Genomic DNA, 20544 nt, shown 5'->3' with positions numbered 1-20544 from the left:
TCTTGACATACTTCTTATCATGTATTTTGAGAATATGATTATTTAAAGAAGAGCTTTTTGAATTTTACCAATACACGAGTGTAAATATTTATTGTGGAATGTTTACTGTTATATAATGATGCATATGGGACAAACAAGTAGCTCACTTATACGAGTGCTTACTCTTGTTTTTTGTGGCAAAAATAAGAACGACGTTGTTTTTGAACAATATAGAGCTTGCTCAATAACAGAAGTCGTTTTGTAAAAACTATGAACGAGGTTGTTTTCTTCATTAAAGGTAAAAATTATAATTAAGTCCTTGAACTTTACCTGTTTTAAGGATCAAACCTCTGATCAATTATTTTTCCACATTGAGCCTTTGATCATTGATTCTGTTATGGATTCGGCCTTTATTTAACTTTTTCATCGAGTTTGGGCGACACGCATCGTTAAGGCGATTCACTCTATTGACGTGGACAAATAAAAATAAGAGTTTATTGACTAGGATAGATAAAAAGTAAAAGGAAATTGCATAAATCAATTTCCAGTAGGTTCTTCCAAGCTCGATATTCTCATCTTCCATTTCGCGATTTCCAGCATTAGAATCGTCAAATCGATCTTCTCTCATAATATCAAAATCTATTTTTAACAGGTTCTTCCAAGCTCGATTTCCAGCTTGAAAGAACTTAGTGGAAATCGACGTCTGTAATTTCTTTTTACATTTTACTTTCTCTCGCTAATCAAGAAAGTTATTTTTTATTTGTCCACACAGATGTGAGAATATCCACATCAACAGGTCGAATCCCTCAAAGGCTCGTCTTGCCCAAACTCGATGGAAAAATTAAATAATAACCGAAACCATAACAGAATCAATTTTTTTTATATATACCATAACAGAATCAATTATCAAGGAATTAATGTGGAAAAATAATTGATCAAGAGTTTAATCTTTAAAACAGATAAAGTTCAAGGGTTTAATTATACTTTTTGCCTTCATTAAATGACAAGATCTCCATATATACGAAAAAGATCATATGTTGATCTGTAATATAAAGTTATGGAATACCCTTTTTATCCTATTACCGAAAGTTGTTCTGAAAGTAAAGGAACTTAGGTTAGATGTTAGGTGCATCTGAACCGATGCTTCTGTATGGTGTTTTGGACATGTAATTTCTTCAGGACTGAGAAATCAACACCATAACACATGTATGTTGAGCCACCCTAAGATTGAAAACACTGATCTCAACTTTTCCTAGTGCAAGACTAATTTTGCAACTAAAATTATCAAGGTTAATTAAAAAAAATCTACTAATTTGCAAATGAATGATTGTGGTTTTTTTGTTGTCAAAACGAGGAATGTGTTTGTCGCCATTTGCAAAATCAAGGACTTTTAAACTGACACTACCAATTTCACTATTAATGATCTTAATAGAAAATTCTAAGAATTTAATGATATTCTAAGCAACTTTAATTATTCAATTTGTTAGTTTTGAGGTCATTTAGGTGTTGTTTGGGGAGAAAAGAGAAGTTAATGTTTAGAGAGAAAAAGTTCCAAAAATGATGATTTTAGAAAATAAAAAATATTCCACAGTAAATGTGATACTAAACAGCTTAATTCTTGATTTTTTATTTATTTAGAGGTCGTTAACGGCCAAATTGGGAATGTCAATCCAAAAGTCCTTGATTTTGCAAATGGCAACAAGCACAGTCCTCGTTTTGATAAGAAAAAAAATCATAGTCCTTCATCTGTAAATCAATGTAATCACAAGGTTTTCTTTTTGGAATTAACCCAACTTATTATTATTTACGAAAAGTTTTCCTTAGGATCTTAGTTTATTCTGAAAGTCTAATTTAAATGTGGTTGTTTTAGATGGAATCTCTCATGGGCTATGTGATAATTCATCTCGAAAATGACCGATTAGATAAGTGAATTAAAAATATGATGGAAGGAATAAAGTTGAAAGAAATGATTATCATTTAACCATTTCAAGTTTTTATGTTTCATAGTCCAAACAGTTGTCTGAGGTGTACACTTGTAAAAATAGAAAACTATAAAGATCTAAAAAAAGTTACAGGGAATATGAAATATGGGATAATGATATACAACATTTCGATACCTTTTGCAATAGGATATAACATAGTATTCCGCTATTGAGATGATGCATATCACTAATAAGTATATAGCATTGATGGCATCAATAATATGCTAGTCGCACTATATGTTTGCAAATATGAAAAAAAGATTAGATACATGAATATAATACATGCGAGTGGGAGATGCAGAAAATATTCACTTACAATGGATTTTATCTAATTGAGTTATTAGATAATTAGGAAGCCTAACACTACAAGAAAAAACGCTATCACCGACGGAAGAATCTGTCGGTGATAACCAAAATTGTGTCGGTGATCATCATTACCGACGGAAGACCGACGCAATCCAATGTGTTGGCGTTGACCTCGTAGGTAAGCTGCTGCGACAAATTTTTACCAACACAACAAATCGCCAACACAATTTCGGGTCGGTGTTTTGTGTCGGAAATACCGACTACCTTTAGTCGGTGACTTCCGTCGGACATTCCGATAACATTACCGACCCATATGTGTCGGTGATGTATTTTTAAAATATTATTTTAAATAATTCACCGACAAATATTGTGTAATCATCCATTTACGGGATTCAGGTTGTCACACATCAATTATTTTCATAATTTCAATTATTGTTGTTCGAATTTGGGATTTTGGAGAGACAATTTTTAGTTTTTGATCAAAATTATGAGAATGGAAAAAAAAGTCCAAATGAGGACGGTAACTAATAAAAAGGGGACGGTATTTAACAACCCACTAAATAATATATCAATTTATTCTATGTAATAAATAAATAAATAATAACTAAACTAAGTTCAGTAATATTTTCTGCTTCAAAAAAACAAGTTCAGTGATATTTAAATATATTTGTTAGGATAGAGAGAAAAACGATTAATACTATTCAATGGACAAATGTGAATTTAAGGACAAAGAGTTGAGATTTTTTTTTTAAAAGAGTTGGCATTTATTTAGTTATTTTTTTATGGAGAAATATTTGATAGATCAAAGCTTAACGGCATCATTATACACCGAATCTCAAATACAAGCCGGGCAATCCTCAATAAACACTAGTGGCGGAACTATGATCCTGATTGACCCGGGGCTCAAATACTCAACAACAAAATTTTCAAAATATCAATAAAAAAAAATATATAGTCATTAATATCGGCCAATTATAGCCAAGTCAGACTCATTTTCACAAAGTAAATACATAGTTGATGGCCATGTTTGGGAATTAGCTGTTAACTGATTACATTAGCTGATTTAATTAGCTGATTGTGTAGACCTGTTTGGTAAAAATTAGCTGATTGATAACAGCGGTTTGTGCAAAAAGACGAATAAGGGCATTAATTTTGGCGCAGGAGAAGAGTGAGTCTATTTATTAGGGTTAAAGAAGTCTATTAATTTTAATATTGCAAAACGCTAATTGAAAAAGCTCTTTTTAAGAGCTTTTTCTAAATTAGCGTTTTCATCCCAAAACTCTCTCCCAAACCTCTCTTCACCAAACACTCCAATTAGCGGTTTCAATGGTCAAACCTCTAAAGTTGGTCAAAACCGCTCTTTTTATCCCAAAACGCTATTTACCAAACAGGGCTGATGTCTCCATTAGAATCATATAGTTACACTTCTACCCGTCACTTTTTCAATAATATCAGAAGTCATGAAGTATGATAAGTCTAATAAGTATGTAACTTTTTTTAAGAAATACCTCATATTTTATTCATCAGTACCGAACAAATCCTTACAAATAATGGTCTTTAACCAAATAGGGATAGGAGCCGAAGAATTGCAGCTAGCATAGGATAAAGCATGCATTGCAATTGCGCGAGCAGCCTCATTCGCTAGCCTAGGAACAAAAACACATGAAAGTCTACATTTTGAGTTAAAAGATCTCTACACTCCTGTACAATACCTCCAATATTAGAGATATCATGTTGATTCGATTGTAGCTGGTGTACGATCACTTGTGCATCCATTTCCACCACCACTAGATTAAGATGGAACAAGGAGAGCCAAACCAGGGTGTGTCTAAGTGCAATGGCTTCCGCATACCCTAGATCAAACACTCATTATAGTGAGCACCGTAGAACGAAACCACCTCACCACTCCTGATAGGAGCACCCATGCTGCATTTGTTTGCCTTAGCAAAAATCGAGCCGTCTAAATTGCACTACCACCAGCTCGAAGCTAGTCGCTGCCATCCTGCCTGGCTGTTTGGTCTTGGGACATTACACCTGCTCAATCGAAGCCGTTCAGCCACCCTCACCTGGTTCCAGGAAGAAAAAATAAGTTGGGCTATTGTCATGGCTGTTTGTGACACTACACCTTCCATCCCAAATGATACGGTTCCGTTAGGTCCATACCACCCAAAGAACCAACGCCAGGTCAATCACACACTTTGTATAAGCTGCTCTAATAATCTGTCGTAACCAATTTCCGTCTTCCATATCGTCTAAACTCGGACAGCTACTCCCCGCCCAGTCCCAGTAGGTAGGGGTGCACACAAAAATCCAAAAATCCGAAAAACCGAAAAACCAAACCGAAACCAAACCGAAAATAAGGTTAACCAAAACCGATGGACTAGTGTACGGTTTTTAATTTTAAAAATAATGGTTAATGGTTACGGTTACGGTTTTCTTATTTCAAAAACCGCGGTTAACCGAAACCGACCGAATCTCAATTAAATATTAAAAAATAAGAATATATTTATTTATATTTATATAATTATATATTATCCAACTATATTAATTATTAATTAGTTAAATAATTAATTATACTTATCTAATTAACTATATACTTAGTGATGTTTGTTGAAGAAAAAGGAAAGAACATATGAAAAACGAACTTTCAAAATAAAGATAATCTCGTAACAAAAAAAATAAAGATAAAACAATAAGATACTTAAATCATATAATAAACAACATACACAATGTCCGAGATTATCAAAATAGAAATAAGAAACTTATCCAATTCTAGCGTTTATCTCATCCAATTTTGCAGCATAAACTTATCCAATATAAACAACATACACAATGCACGAGATTATCAAAAAAAATATGAACCAAATAAAAATAAAAATAGGATGAAAATAAAAATAAGTTTCTGAATTAAAATTGAATCCTATTTTTATTTTTATTTGGTTCATATTTTTTAGTTTCTACTACCATTTCTCCACCTCATTCACTCTCTAGTGCATAGTTCACACATACACAATGCACGCATATCTCTCTTTTCGCTATTAATCTCCAACTCGCTACTGATCCACTATCCCACTCACAATAAAAATTAGAATTATTTAATTATTTTTATTTTTAGTTACTAATGGTTAGAAACCGAATAAAAGGTTAACCGACCGAAATAATTGGTTAACCGATTAATGGTTAACCGAATTAAGTGGACTAGTGTATGGTTAATGATTTTAAAAAACCGATCAAATGGTTAACCGACCGAATTAAGCTTAATGGACTGGTTAACCGACCATGTGCACCCCTACCAGTAGGTTGTCGCATATGGGCATGCAAGGAAGAGGTGTCTATCATGTTCAATGTTTACACTGCACATCGAACATGTAATAGGCATATCGATATGTTTATTCTGTAAACACCATCGGGTAGGGAGAACTTGTTCCCCAATCTTCCATAAAAAATTCCTAAACTTCGGCGGGACTTCCAACCTCTATAGCCTATGCCACCCCACCTCACTACCCCTTTAACTCTGGTTATCCTCCAACATTTTGTACCCAGATTTAAAACGAAGTATAATCCATTCCGTTTGTAGTGCCATATCAGCTCAGCATACCCCGTCTGCCATGGAAGTATTGTCTTTAGAATTACAACAACATCCCAGTGTTCAAATATGTTATTTACTCCGCCCCTATCCTAGAGTCGCGTCTCCCTGTTGATGAGGCTACCAACCAACTCATTTTCCATGCCCTCCGACCTAGGTGTATGGACGACAAAATCCCCATCATGATTGAGCCATGCATTTCCCAAATCTTGACCTTTTGACCCTTCCCAATTCTCCATCTCACCCCACGCCTAAGAACATCTCTAGACATCCACACACTCCTCTAAACGTAGCTAGGATTATTGCCTAGTTTGGAAGAAAGGAAAGAATCCTTCGAAAAATATTTAGCTTTAAAGATCTTATTAACCAACATGTGTGGTTGATGAATGAACTTCTAGCCCTGCTTACCCAAGAGGGCTGAATTATAATCGTGTAAGTCCCTAAACCCGAGCTCGTCTTTCTCTTTGCGGACACTCAACCCCTCCCATCGTACCTAGTGGATATTTTTCCTCCCATTACTCTTTGTACCCCACCAAAAGGAGTTCATAATTTTTTGAAGCTCATAGCAGATAGATTTAGGGATTAAAAAAGCACTAATGTAGAAAGTTGGTAGTGCCTGTGCAACTAATTTCAACAGAACCTCTTTCCCTACATTAGACAGAAAGCGGTAACTCCAACTCGCTAATCGCTTCTTTAACCGGGTTGTTAGAAGACTAAAGATATTCTTCTTGGACCGGCCAATTAGTGATGGCAACTCCAGATATTTACCCATGTTCAACGTAGCGTAGACATTCAAAATGGAGCAAATCGCACCCTGAAGATCAACGTGAACCACTTTACTGAAGAATATGCCCGGTTTTTGAATGTGGACAGCCTGCCCCGAGGCTGCCTTATACTCTTTAAAAATATTCAGCCCCAACTTGTCCCCTCTTGGTTCCGCCACTGATAAACACCATTGGATAGGAAATGTTCCTAGCCTAAAGTGCCAAATTATTAGTGGATATATTATCTTCTCGATGGATAAACTTAAAAGTACAGTTAGCAAAACTCGAACTAAAACATAAGACGTCCTCATAGAGATGGCTCAAAGAAGTCTGGTGGCACATGGTTCCCGCATAAGGCATCAATGATGATTTGAGCATGAATTTAGAAATTGCCAAGCAATCATTTTGAAAATTAATACTAAATATATATTGGTAGAGCATGGATTAAAAAGTTGTACATTATTTTCATTTAAGGTTATCTTGAGTTAAAAGTCTCCAAGACTCCAATAGCTTAACTATACAATAAAATTAAATTAGAAAAGAAGTCACTTAAAATGTGTATTAGATAGAATAACTTGAACAAAGGTTGTAATTTTAATACGACAATACATGTTTTAATTGATACGATACAATTATTATTGTTATTAGTGCTGAAGCCACAAATTTATATTTGGGAGGTTAATTTTAGTCGTACGGTTGGGGATAATTTTTTCAAAGTCCAACTTGTTAGGGTTAGACAGTTTTTTTAGCATCCAACACGTTAAAACATCGTCGTTTGGTGTATTGCTAAAAAAATTAAAAATGTCCAACGTGAAAAGAGTAGACATATTTAATTTTCTATAAGTGAAACGCTAAAATCTATAAAATTGAAATACTTTTTACACTTTTTTTTTATTTTTAGTTTTAAATTTTTTATAAACTAAAATTTAATTTAGAAATTAAGTTATTTGAGTTTCAAAAATAAAAATTTAATTTTTTAATGGAAAAGAAATATAATAAAAATGAGTTAAAACGTGTTATGAAAATAAAGAATCTATTGAAATTAATTAATAATACTAACGTAGTTCTATAATTATTAAAAAATAAAGTTCAAATAAATAAAAACTTCATAAAATAAAATGTTATTCATATAATTTAAACCTGTAACCTTTTGATTAAAACATATATATATTGAACATTAAACCATCTTATCTACTTTAATATTAATAAAATACTATATAAAACGTATATAAACGAATGTTAAGAGGGCTTCAAAGGACGAAACCACGACAAATTAAGAGTGGAGCTGGTGAGCGGGAGGCACCAACCTCTCGAGCTCTGGGCTGGCTCCGCCCCTGAATATTATTGTATTTATGTTATAATTTTAACATAATAACTTGAATGGCATTGGCAACCTCTTCAAATTTGAAGGTATTAATATCTAGCAAAGCATGGATAAACAATGAAACGAGTCCAATAGGCCATGAGATGGGCTGAAGCCCAATGATTGATACTGTCTATAATAAGAGGGATATAAAATAATTGTATCAATATTTTAGGGCTTTTTACATAAATATCATCATTGACTACAAAATTACAACTAAATCATATTATGAAATTTAATTCTTAATATGTCATTTTTTCTATAAATATCAAATAAAATATGCTTTTACATCTAATTTAAAAAATTTAAACCTTAATTCATAAATCCCAAATTCTTGACAATATATTCTAGACCCATAATTTATAAACTTTAATCTTTAAAAATAATAATTTTATTAGTTTGACATAATTCAAAATTATGATTTGACATAGTTGTAAATAGTTTTTCAAAAGTGAATTTCTATATTTATTGGGCAAATGATGTATTAAGCCCTTCAAATTTGAAGGTATTAATATCCATCAAAGCATGGACAAACAATGAAACGAGTCCAATAGGTCATGAGGTTGGGCTGAAGCCCAATGATTGATACTGTCTATAATAAGAAGGGGAATTTTAATTAATTGTAGTTTTTTTTTTTTTTTTGAAAAGAAATAATTGTAGTTAAATTTGTATTGCTGGCATGTTTTTATCGTTTTAAACATTTATATAGAAGCGTCTTTCATTTTGTGACATGTTATGCTATGCCTATAGTTAAAAGTATGTAACGAATTTTGCTACTTCCTACTTGGATGCTTAATATGGCTACTAACCTTTAGTCATCTACAAAATGACAAATGTGCATGTGTCGTTTTGAAGCAATGGCCCCTCCAATTTTGTTCCCACGCAACCAATTTCTTTTTGTCTTTCAAATGTTATTTTCGATTTCTTATATTAGGCAAGTAAATCTCCATTATACATACATATTTTAACATGAGTACTATAACCTAATAAAATATAATAATAATAGAATTCTTATAACATGAGTACGTTCAATCTGTGCCTATTAAAATATGTATAGAGGGTTATCCATTTGGTAGATCGTCTATTGGAAAACCCGATGCTTTTAATAATTTCTTATCATTTTGTGTCGCCAATGAGGTTTTTATAAAGTCATCGACTTCCATATCAAGTGGAGGACTCATGACTTCTAATAATTTCTTGTTATTTTGTGTTGCCAATGAGATCTTTATACCGTCATCGACTTCCATATCAAGTGGAGAGAACTTCACACATATTTTAACATATCTATTTTGATCACATCTAGAAAATTCATGATATATAGGGTCACATTATATGTGTCAAATAATCTGTTTGGTTCAACTATTGTTGTGTGCTGTTCTTATTAGCTATTGCTGATATTTAGTAGATATTAGTTGATTTTTATGCTAAAAACAGCTTTTCGAAATTTTACTAAACATTTTTTTATCTCCAGTTTAGAATTAAAACACAAAAAGTAATTTTGAAAAATGGAAACAAATGAGCACAAAATGTGTATGAGGGGTCTTTCATTTGACATGGAAATCCAACACCGACCTTACCAATAAAAAGATGATAATTATACTCATATACATAATTAATCATCCACCACATAATTAATCATCCACCACACCCTTAGCAATTAGTAATAGTTCTTTAGCTGTAATCACGTTTAATAACGTAAATACATTTATTAAAGTAACTTATACTTCACCTTCTAGTTACCTTCAACTCTTCATGTATCCACGTTCTACATGGTTTAACTTCCAAATGTAACCTCGACTCTTGAGCCCATAAATAGATTCTCATTTGATGCTAAAGGGGTTGAATTTATTTTTTGAGAAAAGGGAACACAACAGTCACTATGTTTATTGACTTTAACATTAGAGTATTTGTAGGAAGAACAATCTTCCCATATTGTAAGAGGAAATTCCACCAAGAAAGGTCAGAGAATGTCAACCATCATTTTCAAGGAACGTCAAATGTTACAAAGAACTGTCAATTAGAAGTGACAAAAGTACACACGACTGGTTACACGACACAAATCGACACCTAATTTTAGTGTTTGGATTAATTTAATAGGTAATGTGTCATTTTGGGTTGGTATGAAATTGACACGCAAATTCTTAAATTAGGTTAGGGTTGACATTCTAATCCAAAAATGACACGAATATTTGAAATTATTTTTATATTCTTTCCTGTTTTAATGTCGCTTTTATTAATAAAGGTAATAAAAGTACAAATTGTTGGTCCTCAAAATAAAATTTTATTTTTCAAATATATGTAAATAAAAACTATATAATAAATTTTAAAATATAGTTCAAGAAAAATGGTTCACACGCCTTGTGGCTAAATCCACACGCCGTGTGAACTATGTGAGCCTACCACCAAGCAAACGAAGCCACTCACATGACATGTGGAACAACCATACAACGTGTGGGTGTGAATTTGAAATTCATGTCCAAGATTTACTAATTCATACGCCGTGTGGCATAACTCACACGACGTGTGAAGCATAAAACAACATAAAAAGAGTGCGTGGAAGAAAGTCACACACTGTGTGACCTATTCCACACGTCGTGTGGCGTGAATTTCCAGCAACCTATCTACATATGGCTCGACGATTTTGGACCGTGAGATGCACCGCGATAAGCCAACAACCAAATCAAAGACTAACCACTCTAGTCTGATACATCTTTGGCACATGTGCAAAAGGTCATTCACTACCTACCATACACTAAGCCTTAAATCCAGAAGAAGTGAGATGAAATAGTACAACATGGAGCAAAATTAGGCCTTGAAGGATGAAACTAAATAGTGGGTAAAATATGAGAGAAATTTAAGGGAATTGTGCAACTTATTCATTCAATAAATCATGAAAAAAACTATAAATAGACCCCAAAGTAACCATCCCAAACATCAACCAATCAACCGACAAATACGTTATGTCAAATTCTTCCTAGAACTTTTTAGGCTTTGTTTTTCATAATTCCTAGCTTGGATTTCACTTTTCGAGTTCGTTTTAACTTCAATTCAATCCTTTAGCAACATATTTTCAAGTTCCTTACCTTTAATTACCAATTCTTAAGCCAAAAACTACTCAGTTAGAAGTTCATTAAAATCATTTTCTGTCAAGTTTTATAGTTTTCGTCTAACATATTTCCGTTCCCATTTCAAACCATTTTAAGTCTGTTTTTGCTCTCGATCTTTTATAAACATTCGCTCCTAATGCCTTGAACTTCAATTTAGCCTTTCCTTTACTTGATTCTGTATCCGGAAACCCATTTTACAGGCTAATCTTTGCACTTAAAATTCTTTTACACAATCTGCCCAACTTTTACAAATTCTCCGCTTATTTATTTTTCACGTTTCCGAGCCTTTAAAGTCCGTTTCTATCCCCGGTTTTTACATAAACTCATTCTTGACTTTCTGAAGTTCATTTTAGCCTTTTGATTTACTCAATTCCGTGTCCGAAAACTCTCATATGAGTCATCCAAAGTTTAGTCCAAATCTGCCCCTGACTTTAATTACTCGTGCCACTTTCGATACGCTCAAATATCGCTCGAGTCAGAAATCCGCAAACGAAGTCAGCCCCGTCCTTTGCCAACTTCTCGAAGTGTTCATGAATCCAAAGTCAACATCAATTCAACGCCTCGTCGAGATAGCCGACTGTGGCTCCAAGTTTGTGGTTTGAATTTCAATTTTCATTATCGTCATTGTATTTAATGCAATTCGATTCCTGCATGTGTTATTAAATTGTTTTGGTTTTATTTTGCAATTGTTCAGTTATATGTTGGTATAGAGATTTCAATTATAATTATTTATCTCAAACACACGTGCATTCAGACCTCCATTTACACCAATACATATTATTATTTTTTTACCAAATCTGGTGTCAATTTCGCACTTTTATTTTCCTTTATTTATTCGCATTTTACTTACCAGTAATAGCTTAAATAAAATTAACTATTTAGCAAATTTTCATAACGGCGCTAGAGAGCCAATATGGACTTTTTCCATTATTGCGTCTCTTGTCCATCGTTTTGTTTAGATTTCAAGTTGTTGGCTTAAATCCACGAACTTAACCATATACCTTAATTGAAAATTAATTTCCTTGACACGCTCGCATCCAAACCACACGTAACAAGATTGAAATTAGCATATTCATAAAATATCACTAACACAATTATTACGTAAATATGATTTAAACTTTATATATTGTTATAAACACATCACATACCCTCCAAAATGATATTAGGAATTTTAGATGGTTAGAAAATGATAAAACAAAAGTATATATTAGAAAATGGAATGAATAAATTTTAGTTGCGTGCTAATTAGCCCATAAGATAACAGACGATATATGTATTGGGATGAAGGGGATTGCTCGGCCGGTTCTTACTGTATTCTCTCTGAAATGGCAGCCCCCTCCTCAGCGGTGGATTAAAGTTAACACCGACAGGGCAGCAGGCTTGACGGGTGCGGGCGCCGGCGGAATTTTTCGGACTTTCTGTGGGTTTCCTTTAGCTTGTTTTGCGCATCCTTTGGGGCAACAACAAGCTTATATGGCTGAGTTGAAAGCGATGACCATTGCTATCCTCAAAGCAGTTGAGCGGAATTGGTTTCCTTTGTGCATTGAGAGTGACTCAATCTATGCGATTAAGTTACTGAAATCGAGATCGATAAATGTTCATTGGAGCCTTCTTTCGGATTGGTTGATTTGTCTTGACATTCGTACTCGTGCAGTTCGAATTTCTCATGTGTTTAGGGAGGGAAATGCTGTTGCAGATTGTCTTTCCAAGTTTGCTGTCACAGCTACCTCTGACTGTTGGTGGAACTCTTTTCCTTATTTTTGCTCTAATACTGTGTTTAGAGATGCAAATAGGACATTGTATTTTCGCTTTGTTAAATATGCATTTACCTTGATTGTATTGTACTTTTCTTTTTTCCTTTTAATAAAGTTTTTTGCTTTATTGATCGGGGTTTGGTTAGTGCTAACCTAATTGGGATTAACCTTCTTCCTTACCTCCTTGAAACTCAGTTTCACTCAAAAAAAACAGACGATATGGAACTGTATAAATGAAAGAGGTCAGATTTGAAGTGATTATTTATGGCATAACTAATTAGAGAATAAAAATATTATTCACCCAATTAAATGATTTTTGGTTCTAGAACAAGATACGGATGACAGATTATATTATCGGGATGTTTCTGGAATTTTAATTTTTTATTCTTTTTGAAAAAAAGCTAGAAGAAGTAACAGTCATGAAATCTGAAAGCCGATTCCCAGCTAGCTTCCTTTAAAAGTACATAACACGTCTAATTAATTGCTGTTGCTTATGCTCTTATAAATATTTCACATTCGTCCACAGAGATTCAGTTGGTCGAAAATGTTGTATAAAAAAAAGTATGTTATAGTAGGGCCCTGCTTTTGTCTATTTACATAGTCATATATATACACGACTTTGAAAAGTTTATGGGAAAAAAACAAATAATTCTTTTTAAGCATAAAAGGTTCTGGAATCTATTTAATTTATAGCATAAAAAATCAAATCAAATTAATTTGATTGAAATTTAGTTAGTATCAAAATTGCCCAAATTAACTTAGGATTTACTATTTTTAGTTCAATCCATTCAAATAAACTAGTATTCAAGTTACATTTTGTTATCTACAAAATATACAAACCAATACAATTAATCACATTACACGTGTTACTTTAAAAAAATCACATTACACTTGGTTTAATAAGATATTTTTCCCCGAAACAATAACGGTCGAGCCACATGAACCAATTAAAAAAGACTTCAAGGTTATGTACATTCATATTCGCGTCCGATGCTGTGATTTGCAGAATCATTTCTTATTGACATTAGACTTTCACCATTTGAGTGACGACCAAGTCAAGCTAAACTCTCATTTAAGATATACAACTTGATCATCCAGTAAATAAAGGTATTTAGTACACTAAAAAGATATTCAATTCATTCATTTAAGTTGCATACTATTCAATATCACTGGCTTGACCATCGGAACAGGACATCGGTCCTTGATCCCTCATTGATCATTTTCCTATCTTTTTTCATGTACCTACAAAATCGCAACTAACTTAATTCAGATTGTAACACATCACCGCGTGTATATATATATATGAGAGATCATGTGTGACACATTTCTTATGGTGCGACAAGCCTTATTATGTGACAATGACCAATTTTATAATTAACAAGGGGAATGTGGCAAATTTGTAAATAAAAGGGAAGAGAAAATTGTTTTATTTCTTTTTTTTTAAATGCATTTTTCCGACTTTTCCAATCTCGTTTTTCAAAAAATTTTATACATTTGGACTCGTCTTAATTAGACGGTCATTTTAAGATCCCATAAGCTCAGGTAAAAAAATTCCGGTGAATAGAATCCGGCGATTTGTTTTTCTGTGAGAAAACAAATACCCAGAAAATTTTCAAAAATTTTCAAAAAATGTAAAATATTATTCTGAGAAACTTTAATTCTTGACTCAAAGTGATATTTCTTACGGTTTAGTCCCAAAGAAACGGAATCCGGCGATTAGGTGGGCGTTTTCCGGCGAGAAAACAGAAAGTACCCAGAAAATTCTCAAAAAATTCCAGAAAATGTAAAACATTATTTTGAGAAACTTTAATTCGTGGGTCGAAGTAGGATTTCTTACGGTTTAGTCCTAATAAAACAATTTCCTTAATTTTATCCATTTTACATGTTTCAACAATTTATTGGGTCAAAACCGTAAGAAATCTCATTTTGAGTCAAGAATTAAAGTTTCTTAAAATGATGTTTTACATATTTTAGAATTTTTTGATAATTTTCTGGGCACATTTTGGTCTTACCTTTCAGCATTATGTGTTGCAATATTTTGTCGGAACATATAACAATTCTGTTGGAACAATATAATATTCTGTTAGAACAATATAATTATTCTGTTGGAAGAATATAAGAATTAAAATTATTTTCTAAATAATATCACTAGTATAAATTTGAAGATACTATATTAAATACTAAGAAACAAAAATGAAATTGAAGACATAGATAATAAAATTGATTTGGAATAATTGATAAACTGATTTATTATATTGGAACAATATAAGTATTATGCTGGAATAATAAAACTATGTTGTTGGAAAAATTGGTACGCTGATTTATTCTGTTGGAACAATATGAGTATTATGTTGGAACAAATGGTACACTGATTTGAAACAATTTCGGGTAAATTACATACGTGGTGTACAACCTTTACCTGTTTTCACACTTTGTTGTACAACCTTTAATTTTGCACACTAAAATGTACAAACTTCAGATAACATCTCACTAGAGTGTACAGCCGGTAATTATGACCGGTCAACCAGAAGTCAACGTGCCACATCATCATTTTCATCCTACCCATTATAAAAATTGAGGCCCGCTCTTTATGAAATTATAAAAATACCCTTTACCCTTATATAATTACCAAAATATCATTATCTTCTTCCTTCCTCCAATTTTTCTCCATTTTTCTCCTTCCCTTTCTCTCTCTAAATCTTCTCTCTCTAAGTCTCTCGCTCCTCTCTCTCACGTCTTTACCTAAACACATTCTCGGTCCGGCATTAAACACCGAAAACTTAAACGGATTTTCTTGCCTGCAAATTCCATCATCATCTAGCCATCTCTCCAGCAAATATTTGCAGCAACTTTCCCCCCATAGTCCCTCCATCCTCCCCATTACATACATGTGGTAAGCCACGAACCAATTTTTCCCAATGAATGTTGCCTGTAAGTAGTTCATGTCTTTCAGCTCTTCGAAACTGAACGTTTCTCCGTCGCCGGTGATTTTTCCAGTTCTTGCTCTGATCGATTCTGAGTTCGGTTAGTATTTTTCTTTCCACTTGTGGATTTGATGATAGTAGCCAGAAAAACCAGGTTAAAGTTGCGGAAGTGGTGTCTCTGCCGGCAAGAATGAAGCTGATGACTATATCTCGGAGAAATTCCGGTGAGTTACTGTCGTCGTTTTGGATAAAACGGGAGAGTAAATCTAAATCGTCATTTTGATTCTCAGTTCTTTTTGCTATTCAGATTTAATTATCTCGTCGGCAAATTCATGGATTATCTTAATCGATTTTTGGAGTGATTTCTCTTCTCCGATATCAAAAAACTTACTGATTTTCCATAAAAATGGAGCTGCGTGCAAAAATCTTCTGGCGCTAAGCGTGGTTGCTTCTTCAAATGCTTTCATAAACTCACCGATAGCAACACCGTCGCCGCGGATCGACATTGAAAGCAAGTATATAAATATTATCAAACGCAAACCTCTCTAAAATCTCCTGCAAATCCAATTCCTAATTCGGTTTTGAAGCTCTTTCGAGGAGAGGAATCAATCTTGTTGAAGCAGAGCTATGAGTTCAAGTTTTTGCTGGTAATGGAATAAGAAGATAAGACATCTTATCAAATTCAAATTCAAAGCATGTGCTGTGATTTGTGACACGCACTTGGCTTGAAAGGATTTCCTGTAGATGAAGACGGGGAGAGAGACTTAGAGGGAGGAGTTAGAGAGAGAAGATTTAGAGAGAGAAAGGGAAAAAGAAGGATGGAGAAAAATGGGAGGAAGGAAGAAGACAATGACATTTTTAGTAATTATACAAGGGTAAAGGGTATTTTTATAATTTCATAACGAGTGGACCCCACTTTTTATAATGGGTACGATGAAAATGATGATGTGGCACGTTGACTTTGGGTAGACCGGTCACAATTACCGGCTGTACATTTTAGTGGGAAGTCATCTGAAGTTTGTATACTTTAGTGTGTAAAATTAAAGGTTGTACACCAAAGTGTGAAAACAGGTAAAGGTTGTACACCACGTATGTAATTTACCCGAACAATTTCGTACACTATCGGAATAATGTAAGTATGATAAAAAACATACCCAGAAAATTATCAAAAAATTCCAAAACATGTAAAACATCATTTTAAGAAACTTTAATTCTTGGTTCAAAATGATATTCCTTACGGTTTTGACCCAACAAATTGTTGAAGCATGTAAAATGGATAAAATTAAGGAACAAGTTTTATTGGGACTAAACCGTAAGAAATATCGCTTCATCCCAAGAATTAAAGTTTCTCAGAATAATGTTTTACATTTTCTGAAAATTTTTGAGAATTTTCTGGGCATTTTGTTTTCGCCAGAAAACGCCCACCCGGATTCCGTTCACCGGAATTTTTTTTACTTGAGCCTCATGGATCTTAAAATGACTGTCTAATTTAGACGAGTCTAATAGTATAAAAATTTTCGAAAAACGAGGTTAGAAATATTGGAAAAATTTATTTTAAAGAAAAGAAATAAAACAATATTTTCTATCATTTCTTGCTTTTTATTTACAAATTTGTCACCTTGCCCTTTTCAATTATCATCAAAACTACGTAGTTTTGTTATGTCACAAAATAAGCTAATTGTCACACCCTAACCCATTGTCACACTGGATCTCACCTATATATATATATAAATACATGTTTAAGATGTACATTTTACTAGAGAGTAATAAATGTTGGATTATATTAAGATAAGTTAACAATTTATATGAAATCAAATTATTCATATAATTTAGGATTCAGTCAAATAGTGGTTTAAGTTTATAAATAAATTAATAAAATGTATAGGAGTAATATTTTTTTGTTGCTATTTTGTTGTTCTAATAAAATTAAGCATTTATTTAGGAGACAATATAAATATTTTTTTAATTGTTTATAATGGAATCTGTATTCTATGATGATATCCAGTGGAAAGGAGATCCAGAATGTCAATAGACTTACAATGGAAATCAAACTATCAAGATTGAGGTTAAAAAGTCAACCTTTTTTCTACCGAATTCAAGTTAGGTTCAAAGTATTCATAGTCTTACAATAGACTTCAATAGCTTTTTAACACCATGAATACGCCTAAATTGGAGATCTAACGAGAAAGTCACAACCTGCGAAAATATCGGCCATAACCCAAAAAGTTGGTACTTAGCATTGAAAGTTGACTTTTGATAAGGTTAAAATTTGTCTTACGATTAGTGAGAGTCATAATACCCCTCACAAGCTTTCTAACGACACTAAGTATGTTCGATTCCAACATCGAACATAAAAGTTATAACATGTGGAAGTTAGGATGCATGTGGGTAGTTCTTGAAACTGCCCTAAAAGTGTAGGACCCACCAGTTACGAGGAAATGATAATTAGCCTTAGATCTCTTATAGGGAGTTGTTCTCTTAGTTTTAACGGTTTCAGTGCAACTAACAACAATCGATTCCGACATCAGATGAGAGAGTTACGACATGACGAAGTTCGAAAAGTTACAGGGTACTCCTAAAGCCTTCATTGGCCCTGACCGATCACCCAATTTTGGTACCATCCGCGGTCAGTCACTTGTTAGGATGACCAAAAAATTGAATTTCGATCTTATGATCGAATTAGAGAGTTTTTTTTTTGCGTGTGTTAATATTCGAATGACTAGGAAAAACCTCATTTTGACTAGGTATTGATCGGTGGTGTTAATGGCTATAAATGGTGATTGAAAAATATCGTTTTCTTATGTTTTTTTATATCATTTCACCTATAAATTGACCCGTTCTGATTACACTAGAGGGGGAATTACAAACCACTCAAGAGCTTTATTTCTACCATTTCAAAGTCTTAAGAGGGTCCAAAGTTTCAGAAACAATGTTAGGCATTTTAGAAGTTTAAACTATGTGATTTAAACTTAAAAATGATTATTTTAGTGAGCAAAAGTGAAAAGAACCCCCATTTCATCTCTTGACACCTTATGGAGCATCCTCATATAGAGAATGGTAAGTCTTTGAGGGTAAAAAATGGGTTCTAAACCCAAATATTTCACATTTTGTTCATTTTCACCTATTTTTTACCCAATTTCAACAACTTTCAAATACATTTAAATTGATTTCGATCTATTTCAAATCATTCCAAACCATTTTCATTTTGTTTGCCGTGCCATCCTAATATTTTGATATATCGTGTATATATCGGAGTTCACATAAATATAATGGTAAAACCGACTTAAAATGACTTTTTTTTTTACCAAAACGAGTCAAACCATGGTGCCAAGGAAGTGATCAGTCGCGGTTGGTCCCCCTTTTGGGAAACACAAGTTGTGGCTAATGATTAGAAAATTCCCTGATGATTTTCATTTATTTGAGTTTCTGGCAATTTCACTTTTTTTTCTATATTTAAACTTTAAACTCCTTTTAAGTTATTAATATATTTGTTGCGAAATTTTTAGATGTGAACCCCCCGTGAAATAAAGGTGAAAATGCAGGAGAGGAGAAGCCCTCTAACCCTCAATGATTGCGATTGGTGCCCCAAAGGCACCCCAATTGTGGTTAGTCCTTGATGTGGGGAGTAATCCTGCTGCGACTGATGCCCCCACAGACACCCTAACTGGAACTAGTACCCTAGCTGTGATTGGACTTATTCTATAAGGTCTAAACCTTTGTTTTTGGTGTTTTTGTGAATGTAATCAAATTTTCAAGGTCCAAAGACATACTCTGACACATGAGGAAGGAATGGATGCGTGTGAATGCTAAACTTTTATTTTGTAAAAGTCTTTATTTTATTTACTTTCATTTTTGAATTGTAACTTTATTTATTTTTTTTTTGGTACTTTACTCGCTCGCATAACTTGAATTGAAAATGAACTTAAAACAGATAAGTAAAATTTAAATGTAACTTAATGTGTAACGTGTCATGATTATAATGTCAAATCATTATAAATTAATTGTCATAATTTTAAACAGACTATAAGTGTTTTTAGAAATGTTATGTAGGGAGTCGATGTATTCACTGAGCATATTAAGGGTGCTTAATGTCTTCTTTCAAAGTGATATTGACATTCCTCATAGGTACTTAACTTTATGAATCTAGTTACTTCCTTCAAGATCTAGTTATTTTTTTTGGTTAAAAACCAAGTGCTGACCCTAATAGTTTTTGACGTCGAGCACTCCTGAGACACTATGCCATGCAGTAACATTCAATCAGTCTAGAAATTACACGGAAGCCCAAGTTCTCATGCTTCCATACAAGCTAAGAGTAATTTTACCCATAATATCATAAATAATGAAATTTTATGAAACCACAATTATGCAGAATATATTATACTAAATTGTTCATTTTTAAAATAAAATTGGACTGTGTGGTGGATGCAATTCTTGCTCGAAAGGATTATTGAAATGAGTTCAAAGATATCAGTTGTTGTTGTTGTACTCTTTTACATCAAAATAACTATTTTTTAGTCTCTTTTATTTTATTTTTAACAAACAAACAAACAAAAACCTAACCCGGGATCAGTCTAGGAAGACTGACCCCAATCCTATCCTCAAGAAGAGAAGGTAACAGAAAAGAAGGAGGAACGGAAAGGGTAGAAACACCTAACATCCTCCCATGCCCAGCAGCTGCCAAGCGATCCGCCACGCGGTTTTGCTCCCTATACATATGGGAGAAGGTAAGAGAATCGAAGGCAGGACGAAGCCTCAAGATGGCTTTAATGAGATTCTGAC

At 33.3% G+C, this 20544-nt stretch overlaps 1 pseudogene; it reads right to left on the bottom strand.

Moving 5' to 3' along the window:
- Nucleotides 1–15123: 15123 nt before the first annotated feature.
- On the bottom strand, nucleotides 15124–16760 carry LOC136236093 (cytochrome P450 CYP94D108-like; annotated as a pseudogene).
- Between the last annotated feature and the right edge of the window lie 3784 nt (nucleotides 16761–20544).

This window comes from Euphorbia lathyris, chromosome 7, assembly GCF_963576675.1.
Source record: "Euphorbia lathyris chromosome 7, ddEupLath1.1, whole genome shotgun sequence".
NCBI lineage: Eukaryota > Viridiplantae > Streptophyta > Magnoliopsida > Malpighiales > Euphorbiaceae > Euphorbia > Euphorbia lathyris.
This window is presented reverse-complemented; position numbering and strand designations above follow the sequence as displayed.